Source organism: Thunnus maccoyii, chromosome 12 (assembly GCF_910596095.1).
Source record: "Thunnus maccoyii chromosome 12, fThuMac1.1, whole genome shotgun sequence".
NCBI lineage: Eukaryota > Metazoa > Chordata > Actinopteri > Scombriformes > Scombridae > Thunnus > Thunnus maccoyii.
Genome location: NC_056544.1, coordinates 2,814,486 through 2,826,537, shown reverse-complemented (window position 1 = coordinate 2,826,537; position 12,052 = coordinate 2,814,486).

Here is a 12,052-nt window from a genome sequence, read left to right as displayed (position 1 = left end):
GTGGTTGGTGGTAATTTTTGCACTTCCTTCACAATTTATTCTTTCCCTTTTGGTTTGCTTTGCGGCAGCGTGGTGAGTACTCCGTCCCAGCATAACTTTCTCCTCTCACTGTCGGCAGCTACAGCCAACCATCCTCTAGCACTCTCATTTTTGATAGCCTGTTACCTTGTTAGCCTATAGACAGTAGACTTTGCTTGTTATCCTGTTAGCTTGTTAGCCTGTTAGCCTGGAGACAGTAGAGTCGGTGCTTGTTAGAGTGTTAGCTTGTTGCCTGATGGAGGTTTGAGAGCGTCTGTCACAGCCATCAATCATGACATCACACCCCATTTTTACATCGTTGAATAACTATGTAAAAACAAATCTATCAGAAAAATGAGCACTTGGACAAAGATTAGCATGATAAGAATGACCTAAAATGACAGAAACCATCTCTGGGTCAAATGTATTTGACTTTACATTTGTTCTTTGATTTTTTCTTTTGGCTTATGTCCCATCCGCTAACATGAAGTAGGCGGGATTTATGACCTAGCCAGCCACCAGGGGGCGATTGAGATGTTTTGGCTTCAATTTCTGGGAACTATCCATATTTATATACAGTCAATGCTTAATATCTGTATCTGTATAGAGTGCCCTGCAATAGATTGGCCTGACTGGTGCAACAACCAGTACTGCAATATTTGAAACACTTCAAATACTTGATACATTTATGAGTCCAGACTTGAGTGTACTGAGACAACTCAAACATGAACTTCCCAGCACTAATTAAAAGTTGGCAGAATAAAGGATTTGTTACAGCATTTTTCATGTCTAAGCCAATATTGTGAGCCACTCTGGGGCCCTGGAACATGGTTTAGTCCACCTCTGCAAAATGATTTGTCTCCAACCACTGATAATGGAGACTTTAAAACAGTTCCCGATGACCGTGTCCTTCAAAAAAAGTGACACCAAGCAGCCAAAAGAGAAAATCAAGACAGAAACCAAAAAGAAAACGATCAAAAAAGAGATTGTGAGTGAAAAGAACTTGCAACAGTGTCTATATAATGTTGAAGGTGGCAGAAAGTTCATTACTGATTACCTCATTTACCACTAAAATGCATGTATTAAGTGCATTTTGCTCCAGGGCCCAGAGTTTGAAGCTATGCCCCTGGCTGTATGTAGCAGAAAGTTTAACAAAAGGGATGATGGGGATTTGGACACATGATCAAAAAGCTTCAATACTGGATATCATTTGGGGATATCAGAGAGGATGTCTCCCTTAAATTCTACCCCTGGCTGCATCAGATAAAAAGATTAGTAACTGAACTGACTAAATCAATCAGTAACACCATTTGGGTAAAAGACATGGCACATCCCCTCTTATTTTTAGCCCAAAGTGATGTTGGCTACAAATAGTACTACTGTTAGATGTCCTTAAGTATTGAAATAAAAGAATTATTCTTCCAACCATTGAGAATACAAAAGGGAAAACAATGTTAGAAATAAGGTATATGAAAACTCATCCACACATTCTATCTTATCTGGCCTATCCACAGTGGAAGCTGAGATCAATGTGTTTGATGAATCATCTGTTACAGGAGGGAATCCATATACAGATAAACATGAAAGTAAATCCAACCTCTGTCTCCTAAGTATTGACTAGAGATGAAATCCAGATAGATAACTAACCTTAGACACACACACATGTACGCACACACACACACAGACACACACAATCACAATACTAATCCATGCTATTAATATTTAAACACTGGTTTGGGTATCAGATCAGCTTTCATGTCTGAAGAGCAGTGTTGCAGGTAACAATTTATCCTGTAATGTGTAGTCAAACCACTTTTTGTTGTAAGTTAGTCAAAGGTTGGTCACTTTCATTTTCTATGCAAATGACTCAGGCCTATTTTGACACTAGCTTCAATTGAAGTCAATTGTCTCCCCACCTCATAACTTCACTGGACTGTTTTAAAACCTGTAGACTGTTGTTTCAATTCTTGTTACATTTGCATAATGCTTTCTTCATCGAAGTTCAGGGGCAAGATGCATAAACGATACATATGCACAAAAACCATGCATACGCCATATCCCGCACATAAACTGGTATTTATAACCACAGAATGTGCAGTGAGAATGTGCACACATCAGGCATACTTTAGACCAGGTGTACACATGTTTTTTCTTAGTGATCTGAGGGTGATGTGATGAGGTGGAGATGAAATATAAGGTGGGAGATGCAATCTTTTAGTAAAATATTGTTTGTTTAGGTTGATAACCAGCTGCACTGATTGTGTGATTTTTAAAAAGAATTTTTATTGGCATTTACCCAGGTATTTGTAAAATGCATTCATTTATGGTTAACTGTGGGAGTGGAAATGAGTCTTGTGCATGTGCGCCCAGTTCCCCAGTGAATGAGATTTATAAAACAGAACCATGTGTACACACAGCTTTATAAATCTGATGAAAAGAATGTGTATGCACATTTCTGGCTTTGTGCGTACACACAATTTTACTCATGACTCTACACAGAGTTTTATGCATCTGGCCCCAAGTGTTTAGTGGTGTTTGCAGGAAACAATGTCAACACCTGTTTTGATACACAGAGGAAAAATGTAGAACGATGTATAACCTTCAAGATGGACTTGAAGGTTATTCTTTACTCTTATTGTGGGATACATGAATTGTACCACAGTTTGGCTGGAACTGAGTACAGTTTCTTGGTTAACATCTGAGAACTCTGTTTGTTCAATGAATTGGATTATGAAATGGCATCAGAATAATAATTCTAAGTGTGACACATAGTCCAAGAATCACTGGAATCAAATACTCAACAAGACTTGAGATTTAGACAGGTTCAGCTGTATAAGTCAAATAACAATAATAATAATAAAGAGCAAGAAGAACATAGATGGGATTACAGGCAAAGAAGACATCAACAACAGTCAACCAGGTGGGAAAACAGACAACATAGAACACAGCTAGAATCAGTGCAAAGGGAAAGCTGGACTAAATACTTACAGTAGCTTGGGCTGTTAAGGGCCATCTTCCACTCATCCCATCACATGTGCATCAGATGGCAAATGAAGCTTAGTGAAAATGGTGACTCCCTGCAGCATCTCATAGGTGAAGGAAATACTACGCGCTCTTAACTGTGATATCAGTCAAGCCATGAGACACTAGAAGACAAATTGTGAATAATGCAAGTGATCCTCAAAGTACTGCTCTAAAGCTTTGGTTTTAAGCACACTCCCACATGGCAGTGAGGTTTCCGAGCAATAATTGCTGAAGACATACTAATCCTAAACTCAGGTGGCACCTGGAAACTCCTTTGGGGAAGAAGACACAATTACCCAGTGTTTTTCAGCAAACTGGCTGGTCCTCCTGTAATTGAAATCCTGTCTGGAGTGAACTTCTTGTATTTTAAAGTGGATCTCTGAGTATTTTCTGCTAGCAGAGCTGCTTTTCCTTTTATTGCATTTTATCAGCTCAGTGTGGAATTTGACTTGAAAATTATGGGAGTCAAAAATGTTTTGTAAATCTGATAGACGGCAACATGCTAACACCAACACAATTGTCCAACATAGTGTATATACCCTGTATCATTATCAAATAAGATGTAATATGAACAACAGCTATGTAAGTACCAGTAGTCTCCTGTCTATGTCCATGTCTACAGACATTCTATAATTTCACAATGGTTAAAACGTTGTCTAGAACCATGAGATAAATTAGAGGAGAACAGTGAATATTTTGTTCCGTACCTCCCTTGTTAATGTTCGTTCTGTCCAAATGGGGCCTATGTAGGAGTTATATTTCTTTAGCAAGAAGGGAATAAAGCAGGTGAAATTCAATCATCTCATGGTGGCTCTCAGAAATCATCTGTCTGACCTCAGCTGTCTTGTAATGTAATATGAGTCATCCTGCCAAAGAGATGTCCATTGAGGACAGTGGCCTCTATTAGGAAAGCCAAGAGGCTCTATGGAGATGCTGGTGTCCTTTAAACATACAGTACCAATCAAAAGTTTCTCATTCAAGTGAATGGGACACACCTTCCCATTCACTTGAGTGTGTCCAAACTTTTGACTGGTACTGTATGTCAGCCTTAAAATCAACAGATGAGAGGGTGTTAGTTCTGCTGACCAGCATCTTCTAGTGGTGAGCCTTGTCATGTCTTTCACCAATCCTGCCACTAGACAAGATGAATCCTGCAGAATCCTAGAATATATTGAATGCGTCAAATGTCAATGCTTTTTAAATTATCGCTCTCTACACTATTTGCACACAGCAACTATGGTATGGTATTAGGAAGTGAAAGTGATTGTGGTTACAGAAAATAAATAATGGTTAGGCTATATTAAAGGTGACTAAAACACTTAAGGTCAAGGTTTATGAAAGACCGTGGTTACGGTTTATTAAAATGCATGCATTACTTGCAGGTCAGTGACGGGACGTCAAGTACAGTCAGATGTGCTACATGCCCATTTGCCTCCACTACTCACCCTTATTTTCTATCTCACCACATGAAGGGCACACTAATCCCTGCATTGGCACTGAACATTGGCACTGGACATAAATTTCAAGGTGCTGAATGTACATAATTTCTAAGGATAATGGGCTGATTGTACAGGAAGATACATAATAGATGCACTGCTTGAAATAAAAGAAGATGCAGCATTTTTCTTCAGTTGCTTGTGATGCCCCTCTGATCATAACCTCATTCTTCCCAGCAGTGCAGGTTCTGGCAGGGCATTCTCATCGGGTTTATCAAATGTAAAGGGTGAAGGTAGACCTGTAAGGTAATGAGATCGGTCAGACTGACTGGGTTGCTTAGAGGTGGAATTCTCCTTACAGAAAGTAGCTGGATGTCTCTTTGTGTCTTTTTTGTGTTCTCTCTTGAAATTGTCAGCTCAAACAATTACAGTGGTAAGAGAATCAAGATCAGACAGCACCACAAGGGAGGCAAGCTCAGCTTTTACGAGATCAGACACACCATAGTGATAGGCATCAAAGAACAAAGATTCAGGGGTTTGGAAGTCAATTGAGCAATTAGATTCAACAGCCTTCATGTGTCCTTTCTTCCTGTCATCTCCCTCATCTCTGAGGTTAATCATTTAACATTTGGAAACACTGAAGATTGTTTCTAAAATTAGCACTCACCTGGGTTCAACTAGCAGAGTTATGATACAAGCAGCATGGGAGCACTTGTTGCTTATAGTGATTCCAAACTATTTTACTACTGAAAATTACCTTCACTTTTAACAAAAATGTTTCGTACCACTGAATAAACTATAAATATTTTCCTAAAGGCACAATATGACGGATGTAAGGTCAATCCATATCTCTGATTGGCTATTCTTTTATGCGATCAATCATGAGATGACTGGAGAGTTGCTCTTAAGGTATAGTTTTACACTTGGCTGTAAGTAGTGTGATTGTGGGCTGTCTGAGGCAAAAATTGACAATTGTGATAGAAACGTGGTAAAATCTTTGGTCATCAATCTAAAACGGTGGTCCTAGACGTCACTATGGGACTCGTCCACCAATGGCTGATGTGGAGCTTTGCCGACCAAAGACCGTCTGAGGCAAAGCTCTGACAGTGTCTGAAATTTAAGACCAAATTCTCACAATGGGCCTCTTTCACTAATATGTGCATAGAAATGTTCTTAATTGGCCTACAAAATAACTGCACACGCAAAATTACCATCCGATTCATGACGTGTACACCGGCCAATATTGTTGTTACCACCATGCATATGTAAGTGAATCAGAATCATTCTAAATTGACAGGCCCGTGCCTGCTATCAGTAATTATACAACAGGTAGTTCCGACCAAGCAATCTGATTGGTCAACTAGACATTTAGAACATGCAGCACACTTAGCTGTGCTCAAATGAAAAAAGCCTCATCGCTAAAAATATTACTCCACCATTCATTAGAACTACAAACCGTGATGTTTGCATACCTGTTGCAACACTACGTCCATAACAAAATAAAAAGTTGGTAAATGTGTAGATCTGTGGAACTGATCTAAATAAATCTCTACTGCTGCACCAGATGTGCATCATGTTTCGTCTCTGTCCACAACAGGCTGTGATGTAGCGACAGCAGAGCGTCCCTCCTTGTACCACTACTGAACTGTCAGGCTGTGAGGACACTGAATAGGCTGCTGGTTAACTAGCTGCATATATCACGGCCAAATCTGATGCTGCACATTCCAATATGGAAACTCTGATATGTAAGCTATTGTCATCTAAAACTGGGAACAGGACAATTTTAATATATTAATAATTTCACTACATTTATTATGATGGTTTATGGAACGTTTTAAATATTAATTTTGTAATTAGTAAATAAGTTGTGTATTATTAGCAATTTCACACTGTTAAATGTATATTAAGGCCCAATCATTTTTTAAATAATAGACCGTGGGATGTTTATGATTTATGTGCACGCATGGTCTAAGGCAGTTCTAAATTTGTTCGCAGGATAAGCACAAATTCAGGTAAGAACATGATGAATCCTGGATTTGTGCTTAAAACATTCATACGCAAGGTTTGAGCAGAGATTTGTGCGTACAAACTGTTTGTGAATGAGACCCAAAGTGACTACTGCTATGACCCATGTCTACAAACCAACCAATCAGACTACAACATGAAATGACAGAAAACACTGGCCGGCATGACATTTCATAAGTGCAGTTTTTTGAAAAAAGTTCACGGGAGAAAACACACTTGTTCTCCTTAATGCGTTCATGATACACACAAACCAAAATGATGGAGGTGAAATGAAAAAGAACTTTGTGTGACTTTGCTACATTTTCAAACCATCAGAGTAGCACAGATGGATGACATGTCTCTGCTTTCATATACTATTTTCTACTGACATCATAGCCCTAAGATTCACCACACATTCAGCACACAATCTGACAGCCTCAAATTGATATCATAGTCTGACACAGATTACTACCAAGATTTTATCATAGGCATCTGGCACAATGTGACATGCAATAACGTGATTGTTGTTGTCGCATAGTCTAAAGGCACCTTAAGTCACTTGATAAATATGTCATATTGCTCACACTCAGCCAAGAGCCCATTTCCATCTAGCCTCTTACTATCCATCTCACATTACAGTAATGAGGTCTTCCAGGGTTCTTTTTTACAATAAAATATTCTCCACCACATGGAAAGTAGTAGAAATCCTGACCATCACAATCATTGCATCATTGCAGTTGTAACAATATTTACTTTTCTCCATCAGAACCCTGTTCTGGTTTTCTAGACAAACACTGTTTGAATTGATTCAGTTACTTATATGCGTTCCCACACTGTTATTAACCCTGAATAAAAACTAGGTATTGACTTGACCTTTTAGTTACCTGTAATAATCATGCCAATACACTGGGTTGCATGCTCCTTCTCACCCAACGAAAAGAATAGCTATGCTTGCTGCATCATGATAGAATATATAACCTATAGTATAAGTATTGTGTCTGTCTTCTGGGAAGGATATTTCTATATAAGAGGTCTCCAAGGTGGCTGCGAGCTATTACTATAATGAATATTGTTGTCTTTATTAGTTAGTTAGATCATAATAGATTGTGCACTTTAATGATTTCTACACAACAAATATGATGACATAACTAGAGAAAACAATTTAAAAGATATGTTGTGACTTGAAAATTCTATAAAAATTATTATTATTATTAATAATAATAATAATATAACTAATATTAAAATATTAGTATTTAGTAAAGTAACTAGAAACTTTTTAAGGAAAATAATAGTAAAGTGTGTCATCTGAAAAGCAACATCCACTGCCTTACCTTTAAACAGAACCTCCTTAAAACAAAGGTATTATGTTCAGGTTATTAATGGAAAGTAGTACAGAATGTTAATTCTACCCTGAAATGAAACTTATCTAAATCATGTGCGAATAATATCTTTAGATGACCTGTTCTCAGAGACCTAGACCAAGGCTCCTGTGTTGACAGGCCAGAGAGAAAATATAGTGTGAAAAATAGATTTTTAAATTATATTCCGTGACTCATCTGAGGCCACAGCAAGGTCCTAGTCTCCTCTAATACATACAGAGAGAGGTACACTTGGACAGAGAGAGGGCGGCAACAGTATATGATAATGAGTATTGTTTATGAGAATATGAATTTAATTAGCAATTGATTTCATTTACAATGTTATGCAAATGTGTGAAATCACTAACTGAAGCAGAAGTAGGCAAGAAAGTAATTTAGACTCAGAAAAGGAAAAATATGCATTGAAAAACTTCCTCACTACCTACCTCTTGGAATGCACTGAACACAACAGGTTAGTGACATCTAAAATGTTGGAGCACTGAAAGGAAGATTGTTCCTTCCACTCAGTTATCAGTCCATGGGTTTACAGGCTACCTTTTTTGAATACTGATCAGCCTTGATTGCTGGTGTTCTTAGTGTTTGTGTGGTGTCATGGCTACCCAGGAACAAGGGGATGAATGTTAATTGAAGGAAAAGCACAATGAAATTTGACACAGAACAAAATAAGAGTTGAAATGCCTGAGGGTGGGTTTTTGGTTGTGCTCAATAATGCAATTTACACCGTGTGGTTGTTCCTTATGCAATGTATGTATGGGATGTATATATGGTTCTTGCGTTTCTTTTATTCCACTCTTTTTTTTGACCAATTGTTTCTTTTCATCAAAAGTTACACACTGTATATATAATCCATGTATTTGACAAGTTCTTCCATTTGTATTATTTTGAGACAACCCAGTCTCCTGATAGTTACATTCATATTTGGTTAAGTTGCACTGGCTAACACATTTTGGAGGATGAGGTAATGTCACCCACGATATGATTTTGTGTCCTTCTTACTCAGTGTTTTAAAGGTCAGAGATTTCACCCATTTTGAAATGTCTTGGTATCTCGGTATCACTTTCAGAGCTGTGACCGGTCAGGCTTCCACTTATGCCTTTTACAACATTTGCAGGTTGATAATGGCTTCACTCAACAGATATCGGGCATCTAGAACGAAAATTGGATGCAACAATTGCTTTATCTCACGTAGTCTGTCATAGTCAAAGACAACTGACGCAGCATCTGCAAAAGACTAGCATGTCAGAATTTTGTTGCCCTCTCTCGTTTGACCTCTACAATTATGTTTTACACTTCTACAATATGTTTTGTGACTTTGACCCATCACATAACTTCATATGCGAGTTGTGAAAGACAACAAGCTATGATCAGGGTCAGAGTCCAACATGTAGTCTGCTTTGTTTGTCTAGCGAGTCACAGCAAAAATGTACAGCTTTAAGATTGCCTAAACTGAAAACTTTATTACTGTTAGTCATTAGATCTACCTGACTTCAGGCTTAAAACCAAGGGCTTTGAGTTTGCACCTTTAGACCTCACTTCCACTGGACTGGATCTGTGGACACAAGGCAGCTCAGGAACCACAGGTGCCTTGCTTAGTTTTTTTGCCAATTTAGTCAGTTCAGCTGGTCGGTCAGCCCACCACTTTGGTCCAGATTGCAACATCTCGACTAATTTTGGATGGATTGCCATTAACTTCTTGAGCCTGGCATCATCATCTTATTTACAGCACTTTATGCAAATCAGAACCGAATTGCAGCTGCGCTCATTTACATTAGTAGTCTTAGTAAATACCCCACCACTTAAAAATTGTGGTGACGCAAAAGTTTTCACCCCTGACAGTAATTTGCGACAGGCTTAATAAATATCCTCCACAGTCTTGTTAGATATAGCATATGTAGCAAACACTGCAAGCTCAGTCAGCCCAATTCCACTGGTATACACCTCTGACTGCAGCATACTATATATGGCGATGTACTTATTATCATGTTTTTTGTGTATTATTGCTTTATAACACTTTATGTCTACTCTTGAAAGGTGTTGTATAAGAAAATGTACTTACATCCTCACTCATGCACTGCCTTCAGTTTATGATGCCAATGTTGAACCACCACATTGTGGACTGATTATGGGGCTCATCCCCATAATCAGGCATTAACCCAAGATGGTGTCTACACCAAAAAATCTAAATTTATGTTTTATCAACAAGGCTTTTTATCTGTAAGCAAGTCTCTGCTGACCGAAATATTTTTTTCTTTTTTTTTGCATTTGAGTGAAGCACAAGCATCCTGTTGTCAGGGGAGTAGTGGTACAACAGGATAGTGTCTTGGAGTTTTCCTTTACTCTTCAACACCCAGCACTCTTCTCCGAAAGCTTGTACACACAAATTCACACCATCCAGCTCAACAATCCAAAACTCAACCCCTTTAGGATTTCAGCCCCTACATATTTATTTTCCTTGTTTACTGAATGCTGTTCCATCGCTTTCTAGGTGTTTTTGATTGTAATTAATTCTGGTTGATCTGCCTTTTTTTGTCTGTTGTGTGATATTTAATGAGTTTGGTTAGACTACCAGTCCTGATTTGTAGCTGGGTTACAATGAAATAATGAAGCAGTGCTCACATGAAACATCCCTGGTTTAGTTGTGCAGCCCACCAGGCATGGAGATCAAATAGCTGCGTTGCCCTGGTCATATTATTTGATCTTGCTCACATGCATGCTCACAGAAACACATGCACATACGAGAGGGATACGTGTGCCCAAACTGCCCACCACTCCACCCCCTCCCCCCTCCCTTCCCAACCACCACACACACACACACACAGAATATGACTGAATAGGAAGAGGGGTTGATGTTGGCAGCTGTGGTTTTTTCCTGGAAATTCATAATATTTTCATTTTTTTATGAAAGTCACAGATAGCAGGGATCATTATACTTTATATATAGGGTGCATGAAATGTATAGATCTCTGGCTCTGCAGAGCAAGTTTGCCCCATAGTGACTTTGCCACTGTTCAGTCATATCCTATAATCCACTTAATGGCTGAAAGATTTACAGTTATAGGACTTGTAACTCTAAGATAATATCCATATATCTATATCACTGAAAATAATTAACTCATACCACCTATGTGAAAATATCACCTGTTGGTTTTTAGGTAGAGAACCCAGCAGCTGTCAGGAATATTCAGCTGATGCACACAAATGAGTAATTTCTGCTCTTTAATTATTTAAAAGAATACTTCCGGTTTAGAACAATTTAGGCTTTATATTCATAGATGAGGCTACAACAAAGGGTGATGGATCAGGACACATGAGCAGTCAGACAATCAGACAAGGTAAACAAATCAGTTTATCCAAGTGATCTGAACCACTTAATTTGGAGGTCAAACTGAAAGTGAGCGCACCTGAAATGTTGCTAACAATCCCTCATTGAACAGGAAAACTGTGTGTAAGCACAACTATGGTATTGAAGCACGAAGTCAGTCTGTAAACTTTGAGATGTTTTTACGTTGGACAGATTGGGTAATAATTTCACAGTTTTTTTTCTCTTCTAAATATATTTGGCTGCTCAACTTTTTCCAGCTCCTAGTGTTAACCTCATCACCTCTCTTTCAGCGTCATCACTGTGTTCCCAGATCTCAGCATTTGGCTTGGCAAAAATCTAAATGATTTTTATTTTATTTGTGCACACAATTTAGTAATTTGTTGTTGCTGAGTGTTAGCAGCTGTGTTTTGGTATGGAGATGCCTACAAATAATGGATTCATTCCTTCATATTAAAGTTGTTAGGTTATCACATTCAATCCATTTGTCTGTGACCATTAACATTTTATAAGGTAGAGTTTAATACGTTTTAGTTTAGAGTTTTGGATGGAGGTGCCTAGCTATACTTTACTACTACTACTTTACTACCAGCTATACTACTATTTTGCCTGTTAAACATTCCATTTCTTTTATGTGCCTTAAACGTATGTTACAATAAAATGTAAACAGTATTGTTGAACTTAATATTCTGTTAATTAATGCACACAAGTAATTTGACAAATTCTCCCAGAGGCCAAAATGTAATTTATTATCAAATTGTTACTTATCTAATTTCCTCATTTTATCTAAACAACAAGCAAGCGAATTCTTACATTTCAGAAGCTGTAACAGCAAAGGTTTGGCACGTTTACATTGATTTAACAGATTAATT